Source organism: Bos mutus, chromosome 1, assembly GCF_027580195.1.
Source record: "Bos mutus isolate GX-2022 chromosome 1, NWIPB_WYAK_1.1, whole genome shotgun sequence".
NCBI classification, from domain to species: domain Eukaryota; kingdom Metazoa; phylum Chordata; class Mammalia; order Artiodactyla; family Bovidae; genus Bos; species Bos mutus.
Genome location: NC_091617.1, coordinates 71,616,184 through 71,641,463, shown reverse-complemented (window position 1 = coordinate 71,641,463; position 25,280 = coordinate 71,616,184). Strand labels below are relative to the sequence as shown.

Genomic DNA, 25,280 nt, shown 5'->3' with positions numbered 1-25,280 from the left:
TTTTTAAAAGCTCGCAGGTAATTCAAATAAATAGCCACTGGTCTAAAGAATAAAGCAGAGAGAGAGAAAGCTCCTCTTTACAGCAGAATGACAGCTAACAAATCCAGAAGGAATCAAAGAATTAGTGAAGAACCATCTGCAACCACTGATAGAATGATTGACACCTGCAAGTCAGTGGATGCTAAAACCATTGGGTGAGAGGTCAGAGCAGGATATTCACACAGTCCCCAAATAATACACAGTCTGCAGAGTATGAAAAGATGAGACTCGAACAGTGTGCTCAGAATGTGGTCCCCAGGGCAGCAGCATCTCCACCTGGGAGCAAATTCTCAGGACCCGCTGAGTCAAACTCCAGCACTTGGGGTTCAGCGATGGTTTAACACAGCCTCCAGGTGATTTGAGTTTGAGAACCACTTTAGGGTGGGCACCATGATAGGCTGCTCAGACTCCCTTGGAAAGAAGGCTTCATCATCCCCACTGCTGGGAGAATTGCTAGACAACAGCCTCCATTCTTGGCCCTGTGAGATTGGAGCTGAAGAAATCCACTGGGAGCAAGGTCTCATTGCACTCTGGGGTGTCCCACAGTGGGCGAATGAGTGATCAACGTAGGGATATAAAATGTCTGGCCCTTCCTTCAGTGCTGGATTTACTGCAGTCCTCCTCCCAGACTCCAAGCCCCTGGAGTCAGCTGAAGCCTCAACTTTTTTCATGCAATCCTGCCTCCGTGCCCTCCCTCCCACAGGTGTGGATCCTAACAGCTCTGCCCCAGATGCTGATCTTCATCTCGGAGTTCACTCCCCAGAGAGCCCTTTCTGCAGCAGCCCCGGAGGCCTCAGCCACCGGGTTGTCTGCAGCAGCACCATCTGCTTTGTCCTCACCACAGTGTCTCACTCACTCACTCACTCACTCACTCACTCTGTGCGGAGCCAAGAAGTCCAAGCGCATTTCTGTTCAGTGGTCAGGCCCGCCCTGGATCTCCGTATCACAGGTGGGGCTCAGAGAGGTGACACTGGAGGATCAGGGTTGGTCTGTATGAGGCCTGTATCACTGTCTACCAGGCTTCCATCTACTCTTCCTCCTGTATCCCAGGGGTGCCCCATTCAAGAGGCTTGCTGGGGTTGGGGTGGGTTGTAGAGAGACCAGGAGCAGGGTCCCAGAAACTCATCAACACACTTGAGGAAGTACCGGGTTGACACCAGGCTTCCCACAGTCACTCCCCAGAGCAGCAGGCAGGGCTACTGAGCCTCTCAGACAGTGCTGAGGGAAAGGAAGCACATGCATAGCTCTAACACAAAGCCAAAAATGATGAGCGCCAGGAATAACACAGGAGAGGGGGCCCTGAGGGGACCAAGGGAGAGGCTGCAAGGCAGGGGAGGTGCAGGACACCAGGCGGGGACCCGGGAAGAGCCTGGGATGAAGGTGGCAGCCGGGCCCCAGGGATGAGCCCAGAGCCCAAACAGGTCTGTGGGGACAGCTGCCCTGAGGGACTGAGTCGGGGAGCCCTGGGGTGGGGAAGGCTTGCCCAAACCCAGAAGGCAATGGCAACAGCTGTAGCTCATGCCCAGAAAATGCAAGCTGAGTCCAGGCCTCTCCACCCTCCTGGGAGATGTGCGGTGGGGAGGGAAGGGCAGGGGACTCAGAATCAGACGCTCTGGCCACATCTCAGCTCTGCCACTTGCTAACTGTGAAGCTTTGAGCCAGTAATTTAATATTGGTAAGCCCCGTATTCCTCATCTGTTAAATTGGTGCAGTATGTGCTTCTTTCAGTTTTTCATTAGGTTTACATAATATGAGAGATGTAAAAAGCACCTGGAACAGAGGAGGCCCACAATGTTTATTCCATCCTGTTTCACTTGTGGCCAATGACTTGGAAATGAACACGAAATGGCCACAATTACCCTTGAAATCGACTCAATGGACATGAGTTTGAGCAAACTCCAGGATAGTGAAGTACAGGGAAGCCTAGTGTGCTGCAGTCCATGGGGTCGTAAAGAGTAGGACACGACTGAGCAACTGAACAACACCCCTGAAATCAGGCAGGTCATACCAAATGGGCCCAACCTGCAAAATGTTCTTACCCATCCTTGGATAATTACTCCAAAACATCAATTCTTTAAAAAAAAATTCTGTAGTGAAATAAATTTGAGTTGCCCTACAATAAAAATAGACATAATTCTCTCCTGCGGGACTTCTCAGAGACTTTAATATGTACACAAGAACACTGTGAATCTCTGAGAAAGGAATCCAGTGTGAGTCTAGGCTTTTCCAAACATTTGTCCAAAAAACCTTTTGACTCTGTCCACAAAACCTTTTTTTTTTTCTAAATAGCCATTGATATGTTCTGAGAGATGCTGAGCTAAGCTCATTCCATTACTTTACAGATGGAAAACTGCAGCCCAGAGGAAGGAATCAGCATACTCAGGGTAGAGAAACAGAGCGGTGATGAGAAGCCAGCCTTCCACCATTTCCGGGAGCCTGGAAAAACGGTAGGAGATATTTCCTGACATTCTGGAGCAAGACGGGGTGGGGCGGGTACTGGTGGGCAAATGGTGTGGTGGGGCTTGGCTCCTCCGGCTGACTCGGGTCATGTGACAGCCCACTGCCATTCACAGCCATGTTCTTAGAGAGCTCCTGATGATCCTGGTCCCTTCGTATTTTGCTGCACCTGTGTCTGCCTGAGCTTCTCATCAGAATTTTCTGTGTGATCTGAGCCGGGTACCTAGCTCTTCCCTCAGCCTCGTTGCCAGCAAAGGCTCCATGAAAATAAGACGTGTGTCAGTGACCAGTGGTGCCGTCATTCTCCACACTGGGGGCGCTGGGGGGAGGGGCAGAGAAACGGACAGGGGACAGCTTGGCACCAAGGCCACTTACAGGCATGAAGAGAATAAAAGGTCCTCTCTTCCCTCTGCCTGGAAAGCTCTCCTTCCCCTAGCCATATGGGCAGAGATACCCAGCTTCTTCCAGCAAGCGTTTCCTTCTGCATGCTCAGGCAAGACTGAGCTGATTGATAATACTTTTAACTAAGAACAGACATTTGGCAGCTAGAGTCAGGCCCTCCTAAGAGCCTCTGCTGTTCATGCACTAGGCAGGTGGTCTTTGGGCTCCAGGGATTGTCAGAAAGGGAGGGGCCTTCCAACAGCACAGCCAATTAGCCAGCCAGCCAAATAACCAACCAACCAGCAAGCTGCCCATTTATCCAACTATATATCTAAGAGAACTAGGCAAAGAATGCTAGTAACAGTGATGTACTGGTAGGTTTAACCACTGGCAATCTGGGGGGAAAAACCCTGGTTTGTGGTGTTTGCCCATTTCTGTGGTGTAAATATTCTCACTGTGGTTGAATTCATGTTATCGTGATGTCATCAATGTAGAGTCAAGAAAGATGCCCAGTAGCCTGCTTTTAGATGGTTTATCCACCACATAGATAAAGATAACCTCAATAGCATAGATAATTGCAAAACCGTGTAAAATTATTAGGAATTGGGATGTTTTAAGTATTGGTTATTTTTACTCTTAAGGTAATTTACCTAATTGAAAGCTTATATAGTGATGGTTGTACTAAGCAATCTAAAAGATAACTCATCACTAATTCCAATGTGGGGGTATATGTGCATATAGGGGTAGGAGGCAGATCGGCAGAAATTCTCAGGAGACCACCTGGGCATTCTACAGTTTAACTTGATTCTGACACTATCTACCCAGAGATAGCATCAGATCCCCCAGGTTTAAGGGCTCAGTACTACAAAAATGCCCTGAACCCAGCTTGAGACATCAGTCACAAGTCCAGATTGTCAACTATGATTGTGACCAAATGGTTGTAGATCAGAGGTTCCCACAACCCTACTTCCTGAGTTCAGTTAGTTTGCTAGAGCAGTTCACAGAACTCAAACATTTTACTTATTAGATTACAAGTTTATTATAAAAAGATATAACTCAGGACCAACAGATGAACAAGATGTCTAAGGTGAGGTATGGGAGAAGGAATCCCATGTCCTCTCCAGATGTGTCATTCTACCTGATTCTCCATGTGTTCCATCAGGAAACTCTCCAAACCCTATCCCCTGGGGATTTGTGCAGGCTTCATGTATAGGTATGATTGATTAAATCATTGGCCACTGGAGACTGGTCCAACCTCTAGCCCCTCTCCCTCCCCAGGGGCCAAGGGGCAGGAGAGGTGGCATTGAAAAGTCCAACCTCCAATCACAGGGTTGTTTCCTCTGGCAACCAGGTCCTATCCTTAGATGACCTAGGGCTATCCTTAAAGTCACCTCATTAAAGTAACAAAAGACACCATTATCTCTCTGCCATTTACGGGTTTTAGAAGCTCTGTGCTAGAAGCGGGGACTATTATTATAAATCACAATATCACACAACCAGATGGCAAAATTTTTGACAAATTATCAGCTCTTGCAAGCTGATATGAGCCAGCTCCAGCACAAAGTAGATTTGGGACATAGGTCTTTACTGGGGACAGGCATTGAAAGGGGATTTCTAATGATATGACAGCCAGAAGTTTTAAATCTGTACTGGAGGAAGATGACCAGTCTAATTTAGCTGAGTCTGAGTTCATGTGATTGCCCTGATACAGGCCTTCCAGCATTCTTTGGACTGGGCATTCATTATGTCCTCCATTTCTGGGAATTTACATTATTCCTTCTGTTTTCTTACTTGTCTTATTTTCTCCCTTTGGTACTATCCTCCCTACTACTTTCTTTGATATCTCTTTCTAGAACTCCTGTTGGACCTTCTGAAATGACATTCTAATTTATTGTTTTATTGACATATAGTTGATTTACAGTGTTGTATTTATTAGTTTCTGCTGTAAAGTGATTCAGTTATATATATATGTATACATTTTATTTTTAAATTATTCATGTATTTGTTTATTTTTGGCTGCTCTGGGTCTTCGTTGCTGTGTGCAGGGCTTCTCTGGTTACAGTTCAGTTCAGTTCAGTCTCTCAGTCATATCCAACTCTTTGCGACCCCATGGACTGCAGCACACCAGGCCTCCCTGTCCATCACCAACTCCCGGAGTTTACCCAAACTCATGTCCATTGAGTCAGTGATGCCATCCAACCACTTATCCTCTGTCGTCACCTTCTCCTGCTTCCCTCAATCTTTCCCAGCATCAGGGTCTTTTCAAATGAGTCAGCTCTTCACATCAGGTGGCCAAAGTATTGGAGTTTCCGCTTCAACATAAGTCCTTCCAGTGAACGCCCAGGACTGATCTCCTTTAGGATGGACTGGTTGGATCTCCTTGCAGTCCAAGGGACTCTCAAGAGTCTTCTCCAATGCCACAGTTCAAAAGCATCAATTCTTCGGCGCTCAGCTTTCTTCACAGTCCAACCCTCACGTCCATACATGACCACTGGAAGAAGTACTACTAGTTACAGTAAGCGAGGGTTATTCTTCATTGCGGTGTTCAGGATTCTCATCGCAGTGGCTTCTCTTCTGCGAAGCACAGGCTCTAGGGGAACAGGCTTCAGTAGTTGTGGCACACGGGCTTAGTTGCTCTGAGTCATGTGGACTCGTCCTGGACCAGGGATTGAATCCATGTCCCGGTGGCTCAGCAGTAAAGACTCTGCCTGCAATTCGGGAGGCGCAGGAGATGCAGGATCAATCCCGGGGTTGGGAAGATTCCCTGGAGGAGGAAATGGCAACCTACTCCAGTATTCTTGCCTGGAGAATCCCATGGACAGAAGGAGCCTGGCGGGCTACAGTCCATGGAGTTGTGAAGAGCTGGACACGACTAAAGGGACATTGCAGCAACAGCCCTTGCATTAGCCAGCAGATTCATATCTACTGTACCACCAGGGAAGCCCCATTTTTTTGAAAATTTTTTTCCATTATGGTTTATCACAGGATATTAAATAGAGCTCTTTGTGTAATACAGTAGGACCTTGTTTATCCACTCTACATATAATAGTTTACATCTACTAACCCTAAACTCCCAATTCTATCCCTCTCCACGCAACCCCCATCCCCGCCCCTTGGCAGCCACAGGTTCATTTGCGATGTTGGTGAGTCTGTTTCTGTTTTGCAAATAAGTTCATTTGTGTCACATTTTAGATTTCACATATAAGTGATATATTACATTTGTATTTCTCGGACTTCACTTAGTATGATAATCTCTAGGTCTGTCTATGTTACTGCAAATGACATTATTTCATTTCTTATTGCTGCATGTTATTCCATTTTGTGTGTATATATATATATATATATATATATATATATTACTACATCTTTATCCATTTATCTGTTGATGGACATCCAGGTTGTCTCCATGTCTTGGCTATTGTGACTAGTGCTGCTATGAACATACGGGTGATCTCCGATGGCCTTGGCCTGTGATGACTTGGAGCGGGGGCTTGGTTTCCAACCAGAGACTGGGCGGGGTCAAGGTGGTGAAAGCACTAGACCAGTGGTCAGCAACAAGGGCCCTGGCCCTTCAGCTTTGTAGAAAAGAATCTCCACGAGGACAAAAAGCAGTGAAGCAAGTAAAGTATTTCTTAGGAGGAAAAAAGTACAGTATGTGTGGCTAGACACATGGGCAGACTCACAGGGAGAGTCCCCGAATTGCTGCACCCACATGGCAGCTTAAATCACTTATTTAGGGGCGTTTCTGCCAGTTTTCCTTTGACCAATCACTTTGATTTGGTTCACAGTCCATATCTGTTGTATCTCAGGATCCTTCCATGTGTGCGCACACATCTTTTAGCCAAGACGGATCCTACCAAAAAGGCGTCTGAGTAGAACATCCCTTGACATGACTCCCTTTGGCCCTCAGGAAGCTTTTCCTGTGCATGTGTGGTTGGAGAGGTCTCCTGACTTTAGAACAAGAATATGTGGTCTGGACAGGATCCAGCCTCCTCCCTTAATTGCCCTGCTATTCTTGTCTTGGCATTTTGGTCAATAGAGAATAAATCTCCAATTGCTTTCCCCTAGGGGTCCCATCTGCCTCCTGTCTCAGGGATACACATACCTGTTTGAATTATTGTTTTATCTGGATATAAGCCCAGAAGTGGGATTGCTGTATCATATGGTAGCTCTATTTTTAGTTTTCTGAGGAACCTTTATACTGCTTTCCATAGTGGCTATACCATTTACATCGCCACCAGCAGTGCAGGAGGGTTCCCTTTTCTCCACACCCTCTCTGCTGCTGCTGCTGCTAAGTCGCTTCAGTCGTGTCCGACTCTGTGCGACCCCATAGACAGCAGCCATCTGGCTCCCCCATCCCTGGGATTCTCCAGGCAGGAACACTGGAGTGGTTTGCCATTTCCTTCTCCAATGCATGAAAGTGAAAAATAAAGTGAAGTCGCTCAGTCGTGTCCTACTCCTAGCGACCCCATGGACTGCAACCCACCAGGCCCCTCTGTCCACGGGATTTTCCAGGCAAGAGGACTGGAGTGGGTTGCCATTGCCTTCTCTAGCATTTGCTTTTGTTAGATTTTTAAATGATGGCCAATCTGACTGGTGTGAGGTTTTACCTCATTGTTATCTTGATTTGCATTTCTCTAATAATTTGCAATGTTGATTATAGCAATTATTATCATATAAAATAATTAGTATCTTGTACCTGTTGACCACCTGTATGTATTCTTTAAAGAAATGTCTATTTAAGTCTTCTGCCCATTTTTCAGTTGGATTGTTGTTGTTGTTATAAGAGCTGTTTGTATATTTTTGAAATTAAGCCCTTGTTGGTCTCAACATTTGCAAGTATTTTCTCCCAGTCTGTAGGTTGTCTTTCACTTTGTTTTTGGTTTCCTTCGCTGTACAGAAGCTTGTAAGTTTGATTGAGTCCCATTTGTTTATTTTTGCCTTTGTTTCTATTGCCTTGGGAGACTGACCTAAGAAAACATTGGTACAATTTATGTCAGAGAATATTTTGCCTATGTTTACTTCTGAGTTTTATGGTATCATGTCTTTAAATATTCATTTATTTATTAATTTTTGGTTACACTGGGTCTTCTTTGCTGCTGAGGGCTTTCTCCAGTTGCAGTGTGCAGGATTCTCATTGCAGTGGTTCTCTTGATGAGGAACACAGGCTCCAGGGTGCACAGGCTTCAGCAGTTCTGTGCGTGGGCTCAGTAGTTGTAGCTCGTAGGCTCTAGAGCACAAGCTCAGTAGTTGTGGCACATGGGTTTAGTTGCTCGTGGCATTCAGGATCTTCCCAGATCTCTAGGTCCTCAGAGATCACACCTCTGTCCCCTGCATTGCAAGGCAGATTTTTAACCACTGGACCACCAGGGAAGCCCAGTGTTATGTCTCATATTTAAGTCTTTAAGCCCTTTTGAGTTCATTTTTGTGTATAGTATGAAAAGTGCTAGTTGCTCAGTCGTGTCTGACTCTTTGTGACCCCATGGACTCTAACCCGCCAGGCTCTCCTGTCGATGGAATTCTCCAGGCAAGAATACCGAAGTGAGTTGCCATTTCCTTCTCCAGGGTATCTTCCCGACCCAAGGATCAAACTTGGGTCTCCTACATTACAGGCAGATGCTTTACTATCTGGCCATCAAGGAAGCAAACTATGAGGGTGTGTTCTAACTTCATTGATTTACATGTGGCTGCCCAACTATCCCAACACTACTGGTTGAAGGAACTGTCTTTTTTCCACTGTAGATTGCCTCCTTCATCAAAGATTGATTGACCATGGTTGTGTGGGTTTATTTCTGGGCTTGCTGTTCTATTCCATTAATCCATATGTCTGTTTTGCCAATATCACATTGCTTTGATAACTGGAGCTTTGTAATATTGTTTGAAGGCTGGGAGTCTTGTGCCTCTAGTTTGGTCCTTTTTTCTCAGGATTACTTTGGCAATTCTGGGCCTTTTATTGACCAAAAGTCAATATTTTTTCTGTTGACTTAAAAAATATTTGCAACCCAAGAGTTGAGATTTATGTTTTATTCAGTGGAAATTTGGGGGACTTCAAGCTTGGGAGACAGCATCTCAGGTAACCCTGAGAGAACTGCTCTGAGGAGGCAGGGCAGGGTGTGGGAGGAATCAGGTTATATTGAAGTTTGCAACAAAGGGCAGACAGTCTGAACATCAAAAGTATTTTTGTGAATTAAAGAGAAGGGGACGCAGAGGACGAGATGGTCAGATGGCATCACTGAGCCAATGGACGTGAGTTTGAGCAAGTTCTGGGAGATGGTGAAGGACAGGGAAGCCTGGTGTGCTGGAAGCCTGGTCATAGTCAGACACGACTGAGCAACAAGATATCTCAAGTTAAGGAACTTATTGCCTCTCTGTGTATAGGAAGATGCAAGAGTCTGGGCTCACTGAAATCATTCCTTTCATATGCATTTCAGGTATCTGGGGCCAGTATCCTGTGTTTTCACATCCTGAGTTCCTCAGTGCTTCAGCTTAATAGCTGCTGATCACTGGTATTCTCCTTCTCCAGTGCCCCAAAGGGCTGGAATCACTGATGACAATGACATTCTTATTTATTGACATGGCAGGAAATATTCCAATTCTTAGTTCTATATAAATCTTAGGATTGTTTGTTCTAGTTCTGTGAAAAATGTCATGGGTAATTTGATTGGGATCACATTAAATGTGTAGATTGCTCTGGGTAGCTTGGCCATTTTAATAATATTAATTCTTCTAATCAAAAAGCGTGGGACATCTTTCCATTTATCATATCAAATCATCTTCAATTTAATTCATCAATATCTTATAGTTCTTAGCATATAGGTCCTCCACTGACTTGATGAGGTTCATTCCTACATATTCTAACTTTTGATCCAATTTTATTTATTTTATAATTTTATTTGTTTATTTTTGGCTATCCTGGGTCTTCATTGCTGCCTCAGGCTTTCCTCTAGTTGTGGTGAGTGGGGGCTACCCTCTACTTGCAGTGTGCAGGCTTCTCACCGCTGTGGCTTCTCTCGCTGTGGAGCATGGACTCTAGGGTACTCGAGCTTCAGTAGTTGGGGCTCTTGGGCTCTATAGCACAGGCTCCATAGTTGCAGCACATGGGCTTAGCTGTTCTGAGGCATGTAGAATCTGCCTGGATCAAGGATTGAACCTGTTTCTCCTGCTTTGAAAGACAGATGCTTTACCACTGAGTCATCAGGGAAGCCCTTGATGCAATTTTAAATGAGATTGTTTTCTTACTTTCTCTTTCTGATATCTTATGAATAGTGTAAGGAAATGCAACAGATTTCTGTATGTTAATCTTGGATCCTGCTACCTTACTGAATTCATTTATTACTTTTAATAGCTTTTATATTGAGTCTGGAGGGTTTTCTATATGTAGTGTGTCATCTGCAAACACAATCTAATTTAAAAAGACTTTACTGCTTTCCACCTTTGTTTCTCACCCCCTCCCAGTTTCTGGTGATTTTTCTCAAATGTATCATCCAACCCTGTTATTAAATTTTTTATTTTAGTATCATTTCTAATTTCCAAGAATACGTTATGATCTCTGGCTGTTCCTTTTTAAAATAGCTTCTATTTGTGTCTCATGAATTCAGTACCATCTCATCTTTTCTGAAGATATTATCATTAATTTTGACATTTTCTTTATCTCTGGGTATTATCTGCTTCTTCTGGGTGTCTTTTCCTGATTGTTTCGGTCTCTGTGTTTTATGTTGGAAGTTTCTCTCAAATATTTGCTGGAACTTGACTGTGCCTTTGTGTCCAAATGTTATGGGAAACTCAGGCACAGGTGGGATTAGAGACTGGCCAGCTGCTTTGTGGGGTGATCAGGTAGTCCATAGTATTTCTACTCAGGGCCCCCAAAGTCAATAGCTGCAGGTATTCTTGGGCATTTGAGTTTCTCTGGAGAATGCAAAGCTTCTCCTCCTCCTGCCAGCCCAAGTCAGACCCCTAGCTTTGCGGAAGAGGTTGTGGAAGGCTCATCTGTCAGGTTGCAGATTCTTGTGCTCCTTAGGTCCTAAGAATCCACAGATTCTTAGTCTGTGGTCCTTAGGGTTTCATCACTGCCCCGCACCCTCCTCTCAGCTCTCCCTGGTTCATTATTCAGAAAACCAAGTTCCAGTCTCCTGCCAGATTGCAGAAGGGGTACTCATTGGTGGGGATCTGGGCCAGGACTAGTTCTCTTTATACAGATTTTCAATATCCCCTCCCTGCTTTCAGCACCATTTCCCTGATTCCACTCCCATCTTTCCTAACTAGTGCCTCCCACTTTTGTTCCTCACAGGGGTTCTGCCAGGTGGACCAAATCCCTTCATGCTGGTACCCTCTGCCTTCAGACAGTAAGACTTGGGCTTTTCTACTAGCTGGTAAATTATTCCTCGTCCCTCTGTCTACTTCCAACCTTCATATATTGTGGTCTGGAGCTACAGACAACTCCTTGCTTCATCAGACTAGGAGTTCTATTCTAGGTTTTTGGTTTTTGGAGGAGGGGAAAGGATACAATATGTCCTGACTTAGCCATCCTGAAACCACAAATCTGACTCTCAGATGGATGGCTCATAACTGATCTCTCCCCTCAACTCTAACAGTATGTTTGAAACTTACGTTTGGTTGTTTTTTTTTTTTAAAGAAAACCTCACATTTGTCATCACCAAGACACGACTTTTTCTGCTCCTCTAAAAAAAATAAAAGGACTGCTTCTCTCTAAGTGTTCTCTATCTTAAAAAAGTAAAAGTCGCTCAGTCATGTCCAACTCTTTGCGATCCCATGGACTGTAGCCTGCCAGGCTCCTCTGTCCAGGGAATTCTCCAGGGATCAATACTAGAGTAGATTGCCATTCTCTTCTCCAGGGGATCTTCCAACCCAGAAATCAAACCTGGGTCTCCTGCATGGCAGGCAGATTCTTTACCACTAGTGCCATTGGGAAGCCCCATCTTAATAAAGGCATCTAGCAAATTGCTCGAGCCAAAAACAAGCTGTAATCCCCCTCTTTAATTCATCCCAGCCTGTCTGCAGCCCTTTTCCTTGGCAAGGCCTGGCTGCTTCCCCTTCAAAATATATCTTGTTCTTTGATTTCTTATTCCACCTTAACTGGTCACCAACCCAAGCCTCCATATTTTTATCACCATTTGCCTAAGCTATTTTATCACCTCCTAACTGGTCTTCCTCCTGACACACTTGACCACCTATAGTCTACTTTCTATACAATGACCAGATCATGTCACTTCCCTAATTCAAATTCTTCCCATCCCACTTTGTATAAAAGCTTCACTCCTGCCAGTAGCTGATGAGGCCCCCCTGATAATGGCCTCTCATTCTGCTCCTCTCCCTGCCCAGCCCTCTCCTGTGCCCTCAGCTACTCTGGCCTTCTGATGGTCCTTCCCCGGTGCCTTTGTTCTTGCTGTTCCCTTTGCCTGGCATCCTCCTCCCCCAGATTTCACAGGGCTGCCTCCTCCGTGCTCCGTTCCTGGTTCAGATGGCACCTATTTCCCTGCCCATTCTCTCTAAAGCAGCACCTCCTGCTACAGTAGTAGTAGCGGTAGTGTTAGTCGCTCAGTCATGTCCAACTCTGTGCAACCCACGGACTGTAGCCCACCAGGCTCCTCTGTCCATCGGATCCTCCAGGCAAGAATACTGGAGTGGACTGCCATTCCCTTCTCCAGAGGATCTTCCTGACACAGGGGTCAAACCTGGGTCTTCTGCATTGCAGGCAGATTCTCTACTGTTTGAGCTACAGGGAAGACCTTCCCACTACAGTAACTATCAAATCCCCTTTATTCCTCTTGCCACCATGAAAGATGATCTTGTTTGTCTATTGGTTTCTTTCTTTATCATCGATCTCCTCCTTTAGAAGAGAAGCTCCATGAGGGCAGGGACTGTGTCTGTCTTGATCACTACTATATCTCTAGTGCCTCAAACAGTATGTGATACACAGTAGGAACCAAATAAAGACTTGGTGAATGAGAGAATAGTTGGGAGCCAGGAGTCCTTTGCTATTGTACCAGTTCTATGACTTTCAAGCGAGGTGAGCTTAAGCAAAGAACTTGACCTCTCTGAGATTCCATTTTCCTCATAGGTACCATGGAGATAAAAACACACTGCTGTAAGGCTAAATGAAGTTGTGAAAGTGAAGACCCTCTCTAAGCACGTGTTTATGAACCATGAAGTCTTCTGAACGTGTACAGAAAGGTTCGCATTTGCAAACTTCCCCAGTAGCTCCGTTTATCCAAAGAGGGAGTAGAACTGAAAGGAAGGCTGGGAAGAGAAGAGGGTAACTGAGTTTAATACCCTTGTTTCAGAGAGAAAGCCCCGCTGCCATTTGTCCAGCGAGAAGCAGCTGGGTGGTGTGTCTATAGTAGTTACACACCCAGACCTGAGGCTTGCGGGGCTCCTGTGCTACCCCTGCAAGCTGAACCCAGAGGACGTCCGTCAACCTGGTGTCAGTCTGTGACCAAAGACCTCCTGGATTCAGGTCCAGAGCACCTGTAGTATTTGTTGATGGCATTTTTTAAAGAAAAATCAGAGGAAACATCATCTGACATAGTATCTATTATCTTGGTTGGGTCAGGATGGTTCTTTCTCCATTTTGTGGAGATCATTAATCTTTTTAAAAATGTTGACTAGTTTTTTCTTAAAGGATATTGCCTTTTGCTTTCTAATGTGGCTTTTACTAATCCCCCTCCCTTCTTAGGGTTTCTGCCCACATGTGTGTCTTGATCTGGGAGTGGAACCACAATCAAATCCCTGCAGCAGCATGAGTTTGCATCAAGCCCCTTTTCACAACCTTTCAGGCCAAGCCCAGCCTGATGTCTCTTCCCCAAACCATCCCCCGCTTCCTGGGTTTGTGTTTGCCTCTGGGATGCCCAGTGTGACCTTCTATAGTACTTTGTACAGGAAGTTGCAATTACCACACGGAAAGTGGGGAAGGGAGAGTGATGAGAGTATGAAATGGATTTTCATACGATCGTGATCCTACAGTCTTTTGAAAGGAGCCTCCTTCCTAGAAGTAGGCAGAGCATCCAGAACTAGAACCTGAAAATGCTCAGGTGTCAATGCGGTTAGTTGTAAAGGGCAGAGAAGGAACTTAGAGATCAAAAATCCCAGGGTTATCAGGGACACAAAGGTCAGGCTATGTGAGCTCCCATCTGTTGCTCAACATTCATCTCGTATCCTCTCAAAAGAGGCTGCAAGCCTCTGCTAGCATACCTCTGGTGATGTGGAGCTCACTACCTCTCTAAGCATCTCTTTCCCACTCTACCTGCACCTTAGGCTCTTCCTCCTTGCTCCTAGTGAGTAGGGCTAATAGAACATTTGATGGCATCCTCCAGTTAGATACTGGGAATTTTGTGGGCAAAACAGTGGCCACAGGGACTGTTGAGCCCCAGGAACTCATTTAGCTTGATGAAAGGACTAATGTAAGCGCAGGGTATTCATTAAATGGGGACACAGAGGGAGCTTTCCTGCCTTGAGTGTTGTTTATTCCCAGGCCTCCGCCCATCTCCCCCAGTTCAGCTCTGAGTCTGTGTCTTCCCAGTTGCCCAGTGCCCTCCCATCCCTTCCTTTGGCCCTAACTGGGATTCTGTGGTGTGGGCAACTCTGGGCCTCTCTCCACTCTTCCCTCTCACTCCCCAAATCCACTGGTGTCATTTTTCTTTGCTGCCTCAAGTCGTGAGCACGGTGTTGACTTATTCATGCAGTCAAATGACAAAGACTGAATGAGCAGCCGCCATGTGCCAACACTGTGTCAGGTGCTGGGAGCACAAGGGAGCCAGGGTTCCTGCCTTCCAGGTGTGCACAGATTACTGGCAGAGTTGGAAGACTGACAGGGCAGCAAGATTACAGTGGTGTCTGGGCAACAGACCCATGGGTGCCACATGACCCACCCTTTTGTGGCATTTCCCATTATGTGGTCCAGCAGCCAAAATTAAATGCAAGAGCAAGGTCAGTCTCTACTTATGTTCATGAAAAGGGGAGCAGGTGATCCCATTCATAACCCCCTGCCACCAGTGTCTCCATCTCTTACACTTTCTGGAAACTCCTCACACATCACGGCATGCCCCCTGTGCTCTGGATCTCTCACTCATGGCTCTTATCTTAAAACAGGTCCTAGCACTTCTTTGTCCTTTCCCCCAAAAGTCCATGCCTCACAGCTGCCTGCCAAGGGGCTCCTGGACTCCTGCTTCCCTCTGCAGGTTGAGACAGGGGTTATAGGATACTCTAAGTCAGAGGGTCACGGTGCAGGAGATGGCGCCCACTGTTTGGCATGACTGCTTTCTCATACAAGAAATCCTTGACACATGAAATTCTCCACATTGTTACAGTTCAGTTCAGTTCATTTCAGTTCAGTCACTCAGTTGTGTCCGACTCTTTGCAACCCCATGAATCGCAGCACGCCAGGCCTCCCTGTCCATCACCAACTCCTGGAGTTCACTCAAACTCATGTCCATCGAGTCAGTGATGCCATCCAGCCATCTCATCCTCTGCCGTCCCTTTCTCCTCCTGCCCCCAATCCCTCCCAGCATCAGAGTCTTTTCCAATGAGTCAACTCTTCGCATGAAGTGGCCAAAGTACTGGAGTTTCAGCTTTAGCATCATTCCTTCCAAAGAAATCCCAGGGCTGATCTCCTTCAGAATGGACTGGTTGGATCTCCTTGCAGTCCAAGGGACTCTCAAGAGTCTTCTCCAACACCACAGTTCAAAAGCATCAATTCTTCGGCACTCAGCTTTCTTCACAGTCCAACTCTCACATCCATACATGACCACTGGAAAAACCATAGCCTTGACTAGATGGACCTTTGTTGGCAAAGTAATGTCTCTGCTTTTTAAAATGCTATCTAGGTTGGTCATAACTTTTCTTCCAAGGAGTAAGCGTTGTTACAGAGGGATGCACAAGTCTGGTGATGACAAAGGAGGGATATCTAATTTCAGATGGGGTTCAGAGAAGGCTTCCTCCAGCCCTGAGCTGAGCCGTTATGGAGGAGCAGAGAGTGGGAAGGAAGAAAGAGAGCAAGGAGCAGGGAGGGGGCCTAAAGACAGAGCCATGCTGACTTTGGGCTCATTTTGGGAAACACAGGACTGGGCCATTTGTTTGCTCATCTTCAGAGATTGTTGACTAGAAAGACTGGATGTGGATCAAATCAGGCTCTTCCCGTGAAGGCAATCCCACAGACTTGAGGCAGGCAGCTGTTCTCTGCACTTCATACATTTTCCAGTTCCTTCTCTTCTGGTACCAAGTGACTGCAACTGCAGGCTTCAGACTCCCCCACTAAATAGGTAGGTCAAGGGTAGTCAGCTCTACCCCATTTGCCTCATCCAGACTCTCTGCCTGGGGTCTTCCCCCTGACTTGGTGACTCCCTAGAATATGAAGATGCCAGGTTGGATTTTATTTTTATGTATTTATTAAAGTATAGTTGATTTAAAATATTGTGTTTAGGTCTTTAGCAAAGTGATTCAGATATATATATATATATATATATATACACACACACACACACACACACACACACACATTTCCAGTTATTTTCTGTTATAGGTCTTTGTAAGATTCAATATAGTTCCCTGTACTGTACACGAAATCTTTGTTGCATATCTATTTTATGCTTACTATTTTGTATCTGTTAATTTTGTATCTCACACTGCTAACTTATCCCCCTCCCTTTCCATGTTGGTAACCATAAGTTTGTTTTCTTCTCATTCAGTTTTGGCTGCTCTGGGTCTTTGCTGCTGCACGCGGGCTTTCTCTAGTCGCAGCGAGCAGTGGGTGCTCCTCGTTGTATACAGGCTTCTCACTGCAGTGGCTTCTGTCGTGGAGCACGTGCTCTAGGTGGACGGGCTCAGTAGTCGTGGCACACGAATTTTGTTGCCCTATGGCATGTGGAATCTTCCCAGACCAGGGATGGGATCAAACCTGTGTCCCCTGCATTGGCAGGATGATTCTTGCCCACTGTACCATCAGGAAAGTCCCGTAAGTTTGTTTTCTATGTCTGTGAGTCTTCTTCTGTTTTGTATGTATATTCATTGGTATTATTTTTCAGATTCCAAATATAAATAATATAATATTTGCCTTTCTCTGCCTGACTTACTTCACTTAGTATGATAATCTCTAAGTCTGTCCATGTTGCTGCAAATGGCAATATTTTGTTCTTTTTAATGGCTGAGTAATATTCCATACCACATCTTCTTTATCTATTCATCTATTGATGGACATTTAGGTAGATTCCTTGCTTTGGCTACTGTAAATAGTATTGCTATGAACATTGGGGTGCGTGTATCTTTTCAAATTAGAGCTTCATCTTTCCTAGGAGTGGGATTGCTGGATCATATGGTAGTTCTAGTTTTAGTTTTTTAAGGAACTTCCATACTGTTTTTCATAGTGGCTGCACCAACTTAACATTCCCCACAACTTAACACTCCCTCACTAGCATTTATCATTTGTAGGCTTTTTGATGATGGCCATTCTGACTGGTGTGAGGTGTTGCTTGCTTCATTGTGGTTTTTATTTGCATTTCTCTAATAATGAGAGAAATTAATTATCTCTTCATTGCCAGCTGGTCATTTGCATGTCTTCCTTTAAGAACTATCTAAGTCTTCTACCCATTCTTTGACTAGATTGTTTGTTTTTGATACTGAGTTGTATGAGCTCTGTGTGTATGTGTGTGTATATATATGTGTGTGTGTACTGCTCATATCACACAGAGTGTGGTATATTAGCTCTCCAAGGATTGAACTTGAGCCCCCTGCATCAGAAGCACAAAGGTTTAACTACTGGACTGCCAGGGAAGTCCCTATATATTTTGGATATTAACCCCTTGTTGCCTGTAATATTTACAAACATTTTTTTCTCATTCCTTAGGTTGTCTTTTTGTCTTGTTTATGGTTTCCTTTGCTATGCAAAAGCTTTTAAGTTTAATTAGGTCCCATTCATTAGGTTTTAAAGTATATTAATCCATAACTGAATCTACTCACTTTAGACTGGCAATCATATAGGCTGAAACACATTCTAAGAGATCTACATTTTTTTACTCCTCTCCCCACATTCTGTGTTTTTGATGTTCTACTTCTTCATGTTTATCCTTTTGCTACTGTTGTGGTTATCATAGCTTGTACAGTTTTGATTACATTTTAACATATGTACTGGCTTATTTAAGTGATCTTCAGTCCTTTATGGGACTTCCCCAGTGACTCACAGAGTCGGACACGCTGAAGTGACTTAGCAGCAGCAGCAGCCAGTGGCTCAGTGGTAAAGAGTCCACCTGCAATACAGGAGAAGCAGAGACACAGATTTGACCCCTGGGTCAGGAAAATCCCATGGAGAGGGAAATGGTAACCCACTCTTGTGTTTTTGCCTGGAAAATCCCATGCACAGAGGAGCCTGGCGGGCTACAGTCCACAGGGGTCATAAAAGAGACACAAACGAGCGACTAAATAACAACAATCCTTTATATTAATTTGCCTTTCCTATTGTGATTTTCCCTTTCCTATAGATTCTTATTTCTTTTCTAACTAGAAAAGATCTTTCAATATTTCTTGTAGGGTAGATGTAGTATTGTCGTATTCTTTTAGTTTTTGCTTGTCTGAGAAATTCTTTCTCTCTCTGACTATTCTAAATGATAATCTTGCTGGGTAGAGTATCCCAGGTTACCTGTTTCCCTCTCAAGACATGCCACTCCCTCTGGCCTGCAAGTTTGTATAGAGAAGTCAGCTGATTTTCTTTTTTTTTTTTTTGAGGTTCCAGTTTTCTCCCAAGAGAAAAACTGACTCTCTTTTCTCTTGCTGCGTTTAGAGTCTTCTCCTTAATTTTTGCCATTTTAATTGGGAGTAGTTCCTCTACTTTTTCATTGTACTTAACTTCCTCTGTCTCTTTGAATTTAGGAGCATTGGTTACCTACTGTGGTCTTGAAGAGCTGTTTTCATGTGGGACCATCCCCGTGTAGATGGTGAGTCCAGTATTATTGGTGCAAGGGCTGTTGGGTATGGATGCCATCTGGGTCTCTCCTCAGAGTGTGCTGGCCATCACCACCCTTAGCAGCAGGTGTGATTGGCATTGTGGTCACCAGAGCCTGCAATGGATGTTGGGCAGGGCCTCCTCTTTCCCTTGTGGCTATTGTAGCCCTGTCAGGGGTGGGGGTCTGCTCCCAAGTTATTGGAGTAGAAGCCATGAGGCTCTGTTGCCATTGAATGCATGCTCTGTCTGAACAGAGACAGTCACTGAAGCAGGTGAGCCTTGTGTGGTCACAGAACCCATATGCCACCTGTGCAGCATCCATGGTTCTGCCCAGAAGCAGACCAAGGTCATGTCCATTTCTCCATTGTGTTTGTCTGAACCTAGTGCTAGGCTGTGGTGTGGACAGGTTGGTGCTGGGGGTTGAGGTGCTGTGGCTGCAGGAATTGAGGTGGTAGATGCTGCTGCCCCCTTGGCAGGTTTCTCCTGGGACATGTGTGCCCCAGGTGTGACTTCAAGCTGAGGTGTGGGGTGGGAGATGCTGAACCACTGCAAACACCCCCCAGTGGCTGTCCACCTGAGGCAGTCTCTGTGGCCCCACCTGGTATGCGCTCTGACAAAGCTGGATGTAGCCAGACCCGCACCCACCATGTGCAGGCCAAGAAAGCCTGCCCCTGCCATGAGCGTGCTGACAGGCTCCAAGGTTCAGACTAGACCACACCCCAGGCCCTCCAGGCTGTCTCCATGTAGCTAAACTGAGTCCTCCAGGGCCCATTTGCCTGAGATTCAGCGCCTAGCAGCTGCATTTACTAGCAGCCCAGTCTGGCAGGCGTTCTGGATGGGCTGAGGCTGTCGGCACCAGTCCGTCTTCACACTGACTGTGAGCAAGCCAGCATACACCCCAGCCCCTCTATCTGTCCCACTGGACCTCCCAACAGGCAAGGGGGCTCCCCAGGGCCAGAGCCTGCCCATGCGGAGCCTCTCTCTTTTATAGATCCCTCCCAGGGGATTTGGCCCCATTCTGATATCTTTTTTTTTTTCTTCCCTACCTGGTTACGTGGAGATCTTTCTTGCAGCTTTGTTTGTATGAGAGTTCTTCTGCCAGGCTCCAGTGTGTTTTCTCCGAGAATCGTTCCACATGTACATTTTTTAAAAATGTGTTTATGGGGAGAAGTGAGCTCCACATCCTCCTACTCCACTATCTTGATCCCTCCTCCCCAACTTGAGTTCCAGCTAGGCCTTGAATTACAGACTCTGGTCCAACTCCTTTCTGTTACGAAGGATGCAAGTAAGGTTAGAGGTGGGATGTAAGTTGCTCTGGGTCACATGGCAAGTTGGTGGCTGTGCGGGGCAAGACTGAGAATCCTAGTAGCCCAAACCCCAGTGAGAACAAAGTCCTTAGCTCATACTTACCCACAGGGAATTTCCTCAGCCCTAGAAAGTGGTAGCTCCCTTTATTTATAGTAGTAATAGCCGCCATGGACCACCACTGGAATTCTGGTCCATGAATTGGGACCTGAGACTATGATACTTATGTTATTTCACTTAGTCCTCACAGCGGCCAGCAGATGGGTGTAATTGGGAGGCTCAGAGAGGTCAAGTATGTTCCCCCAGGGCTACACAGCTGTGGTCTCTCTCACCAGGGGTTGGGATTCTTATTGAGTCCTCCAGGCTGCATCCCTAACCCCTAGTCTGGATCCTAGGTTACCCCTCTGTGTGCACCCACAGCTCCCTCTCAGAGCACCTATGGCAGTAAGGCTGCCTCAGTGTGAGGATTTCCGCTGAAGTGGGGACTGGCTCATGCTCTTCACCACTGTGACCCCAGCATCTAACACACAGCGGGCGCTTGGTAAATATCCATGACACAGAAAGATGAACAGTGTCACGCTGGGCAGTCGGCTTGGATGCCCCTCCTCCAAAGCCCATGCTCTCTGTACAGAACTGTTCCTCCATCCATCCCCCTCCAGTGAGCAGGAGGCAGCCCCAGCAGAGGCTCACAACTCTGACATCATCCCTGGCAACAGCAGATGCCCCCTTGGTTTGAGGAGGTTCCTAAACTTTGCAGAGCACCCCACCTGTCAAGATGGCCAAGGTCTTGCTCTTCCTGCCAAGTGGTGTCCCTACAACCTTGAGCCACACTTATGTCTTGGAAAGCACAGAGGCAGGTGGGCCACTGGGCTCCCACAGGGATTCAAGTCTGGAGGGAAGGAACTATAGACATGGCCTTGCTCCCAGCAGATGAGCTTCCCTGATTTTGCCATAGGATTGGCTTGGCACTGCAGAGCAAGCTGGGCTGTAACAGCAGAGCAGTGTCATCAGGGAGCCTGGGCTTCTGCTCAGAGACAGGGGCCAGAAAGCCCTGAAGAATGCAGAGCTGAAGCAGGTAATGCCCCCAACTGAAGGACTTGGAGAGAAAAAGCAAAGGGTAGTTCAGAGGAAAGCCAAGGAAGAAGATGCAGAAAGAGGGCAGTGGGCAAATGGGCTGCAGGGTTAGGGCTTCCAGAGTGGACGCTGGCGTGCTGCTCCAACTCCCCCTGGGGCAGCCTGTGTAGTGACTTGATGGGAAAAGGGCTGAAGGCCCTACCACCAGGCTCCAACCAGGGCTCCTCTGTGAGCTGGTTCCAGCTCCAGAGCTCTGTGCGGAACTGGCTGAGGCTTTCCCATAACTGCCTGAAAGCCCAGCTTTTCCCTGTCTGGTCCTGGTCTGGCTGTCTCCCACAGAACCCTCCCCAGAGAGCCTCTGGCACATAAGTCTCCACCTCAGCGCCTGCTTCCTGCAGGGTGGTGGTGGAGGGGGGAGCAGCAGAAGCCCTGTAGAGAGAGGTGGGGAGCAGTGTTAGATTGCAGCACACAGGCGTTTGGACACAGGATGAAACAGTGGGAGCCACAAATGGGAAGTTTCAAAGCACATGGGGTTACAGGAGGTCCCGGGAGTACCTGGGGAAGAAGGCTGGGCCTGGGAAGGCAGGAGGGAGAGGAGAGGTCATAGGGGCCCCCAGAGGGATGCTGGAAGGGAGGGGAGTTGTCACAGCTTTCTGGATTAAAGATAAGGTTAGTTTTTCTGAAAGGTGGGACGAGATGGACCCAAAACCTGTGAAGTTTTCTGTCCGAGACTGTGAACAAGGACTTACATATTTCAAAGCATGTTTTCACTTAGACTTGGAAGATTATAGACATCTCTGCCACTTTATGGCTCAGATCGTTGCCAACAAAAGAGGATTACCCACATCTCTGACAGCATGCCTTCCATCACAGAAATTCTACACACACCTAGCAGGAGCTCTTAGCTCAGCTTTGTGTTTTGGAGAAAGGCATACTCTGTGCTGTGGGAAGTGCCAGGCCCAGGCTGAATGAGGGTTAGAGGGCTGGAGTTTCCTGGCTGCCTGGGATGTGAGAGGAGGCTTTTCTGAGAGACGGCAGGATGCTGTAATGGCGGGCGGGGTGGGACACTGGGTTCTTCCCAGGGCAGCTTAGTATGATTCTTGTCTTTCCTTTTGTTGATGTGGTATGTCACATTGATTTTGCATACGTTGAACCATTCTTGCAACCCTGGTACGAATCCAGCTAGATCATGGATTGATCCCTTTTATGTATTGATGGCTTGGTTTACTCATATTTTGTAGAGAATTTTTCATCCATATTCATCAAAGATATTGACCTGTGATTTTATTTGTAGTGTCTCTTACCTGGTTTTGTATCAGGGTGATGGTGGCTTCATAGAATAACTTTGGGAGTGTTCCCTCCTCTTTTAATCATTTGGAAGAGTTTGAGAAGGATCGGTGTAAGTCCTTCGTATGTTTGGTAGAATTCCCCAGTGAAGCCATCTGGTCCTGGACTTTTGTTTGCAGGGTTTTTTTAAAATCACAGATTCAATTTCACTTCTGGCAATCCATCTGTTCAAATTATCTGTTTCTTTTTGACTTGCTTTTGGCACCCTGAGGGTCTCCACACTGGGGCCAGAAATGCCCCAGGCTCCATGTTTCATGATACTGCTCAGGCCTGTGTACAGGAAGTGAGGCTCAGGGGAGGACTGGAACAAATCCCATCAGGGAAGGGGGCACTGGAGATGGCAGCTGGCCTCTAAGTCACTGAGTATGTGGGGTGCTCAACGTAGCTGCAGGGTCTGCATGGAGCAGACAGGTCTCCCTCAGAATGCGGGTACACCTGGAGACACCCTGGGAGCCGAGCCAGCCCCAGTTAAAGAAGCCTTCACGGCAGAAGGGTTTCTGATCTTTGCAGGCACTTCAGGGGGTAACCGGCCCACTCAATGTGTCCTGAGACACCTCCATTGGGCTCCCAGGTCGGGGGCTCAAGGCTCAGGCCACCCATCCAGGGTGAGACCCATGGGGGTGTGGGTCCACCTCTAGAGCAGCTCTGATTTGGAGGCCCTTTGGGAACTAGTCACATAAGCTGAAAGCTCAGATGAGATTTTAGCTGCCATAACTAAATCAGTAGGCTATAAGCAGAGGGGCGGGGGCTCAGGGAAGGCAATTGGATCTCTCTGGATTTTAAATACCAATCCAGCCCCCCCAGTTTGTCTGTATTCTTTTGCCTATCCCAATTTTGTTTTTTTTTTTTTCAGTTCAGTCACTCAGTCACGTCCAACTCTTTGTGACCCCACGAACTGCAGCGCACCAGGCCTCCCTGTCCATCAACAGCTCTCAGAGTTTATCCAAACTCATGTCCATTGAGTGGGTGATGCCATCCAACCATCTCATCCTCTGTTGTCCCATTCTCCTCCTGCCCTCAATCTTTCCCAGCATCAGGGTCTTTTCAAATGAGTCAGCTCTTTGCATCAGGTGGCCAAAGTACTGGAGTTTCAGCTTCAACATCAGTCCTTCCAATGAACACCCAGGACTGATCTCCTTTCAGTCCAAGGGACTCTCAAGAGTCTTCTCCAACACCACAGTTCAAAAGCATCAATTCTTCGGTGCTCAGCTTTCTTCACAGTCCAACTCTCACATCCATACATGACTACTGGAAAAACCATAGCCTTGACTAGACAGACCTTAGTTGACAAAGTAATGTCTCTGCTTTTTAATATGCTGTCTAGGTTGGTCTTAACTTTCCTTCCAAGGAGTAAGCGTCTTTTAATTTCATGGCTGCAATCACCATTTGCAGTGATTTTGGAGCCCCAAAATAAAGTCTGCTACTGTTTCCACTGTTTCCCCATCTATTTGCCATGAAGTGATGGGACTGGATGCCATGATCTTAGTTTTCTGAATGTTGAGCTTTAAGCCAAACTTTTCACTCTTCTCTTTCACTTTCAACAAGAGGCTCTTTAATTCTTCAGTTTCTGCTATAAGGGTGGTGCCATTTGCATATCTGAGGTTATTGATATTTCTCCCAGCAATCTTGATTTCAGCTTGTGCTTCATCCAGCCCAGCGTTTCTCATGATGTACTCTGCATAGAAGTTAAATAAGCAAGGTGACAATATACAGCCTTGACGTATTCCTTTTCCTATTTGGAACTAGTCTGTTGTTCCATGTCCAGTCTAACTGTTGCTTCCTGACCTGCATACAGGTTTCTCAAGAGGCAGGTCAGGTGGTCTGGTATTCCCATCTCTTTCAGAATTTTCCACAGTTCATTCTGGGGGTGGGCGCATGCTAACAGTACTTTTTGAGTGAGTTTCAGTTTGGATGGTCATAAACCCAAGGTTGGTGACTGAGTGGAGGTCTGGGGTTTCTGCATTTGATTTTAACTTTCTGCTGTGAGCACACCAACGAATGCAGACAAACACGTTACTCCCAACAGAGCCAGGGCAGGGTGCTGCTCAGAGACTGAGGCTCGTCCCTTTACCCCCTTGTTTTCACAGATGAAAAAACTGAGCCAAGGTGGAAGGGGTTTACCCAGGGACCCCCAATCTCCTGGACACATCTAGGCCTCTGCAGAGTGGTATGCTAAAAAAAAATATTGGATGGCCTACAAGCAAGCATCTGATCATACACTGGGTTTAGGGATGACACTTAATGTACCCCAAATGGCTCATTTATTATTTTTAAAATGTGTTAAAAAAATAAAAATAAAAATGTTTTAAGTAGCAACTCTTAAGATTTCCCCTGCATTTATGTTTTATTTCTCAGCCTTACACATCTCTTTGCTTCCAACAACACTGTTTAGAGAGAGTTCTTGTTATCTATGTCTATAAATGAGGAAAGAGGTGATCCTGCTTGTCCAAGATGGCCCAGGGGGTTGGGGGAAGAACACAGGCTCACAGCCAGGCCTGATTCAGGCGAGAGGTTCTCTCTATGGTACTACTTGCTTGGAAATCTCTGCTTGCCCTGCCAGACTCCATGTTCAGCCCAGCCTTGGGTCTCCATCCGGAGATCAGGTCTGATGATGAGTAGAAACCTAGCTGCACTTGCCCCCTAAGCCGGGAGCCCCCCTGCACCAGCATGCACACTGTGCCTTGATGAGATGTTATGGAAAGGGGGGTGCTATAGTTAGGTTCTGACACAT

General features: G+C 46.3%; 1 long non-coding RNA gene across 1 annotated transcript; it reads left to right on the top strand.

Moving 5' to 3' along the window:
• Positions 1-830: 830 nt before the first annotated feature.
• LOC138988925 (uncharacterized) lies at positions 831-24,773 on the top strand. Its single transcript, XR_011465201.1, has 4 exons — positions 831-988; positions 2,382-2,486; positions 18,751-18,815; positions 24,637-24,773. It is a non-coding gene; the product is annotated as an uncharacterized lncRNA (long non-coding RNA).
• The last annotated feature ends 507 nt before the right edge of the window (positions 24,774-25,280 follow it).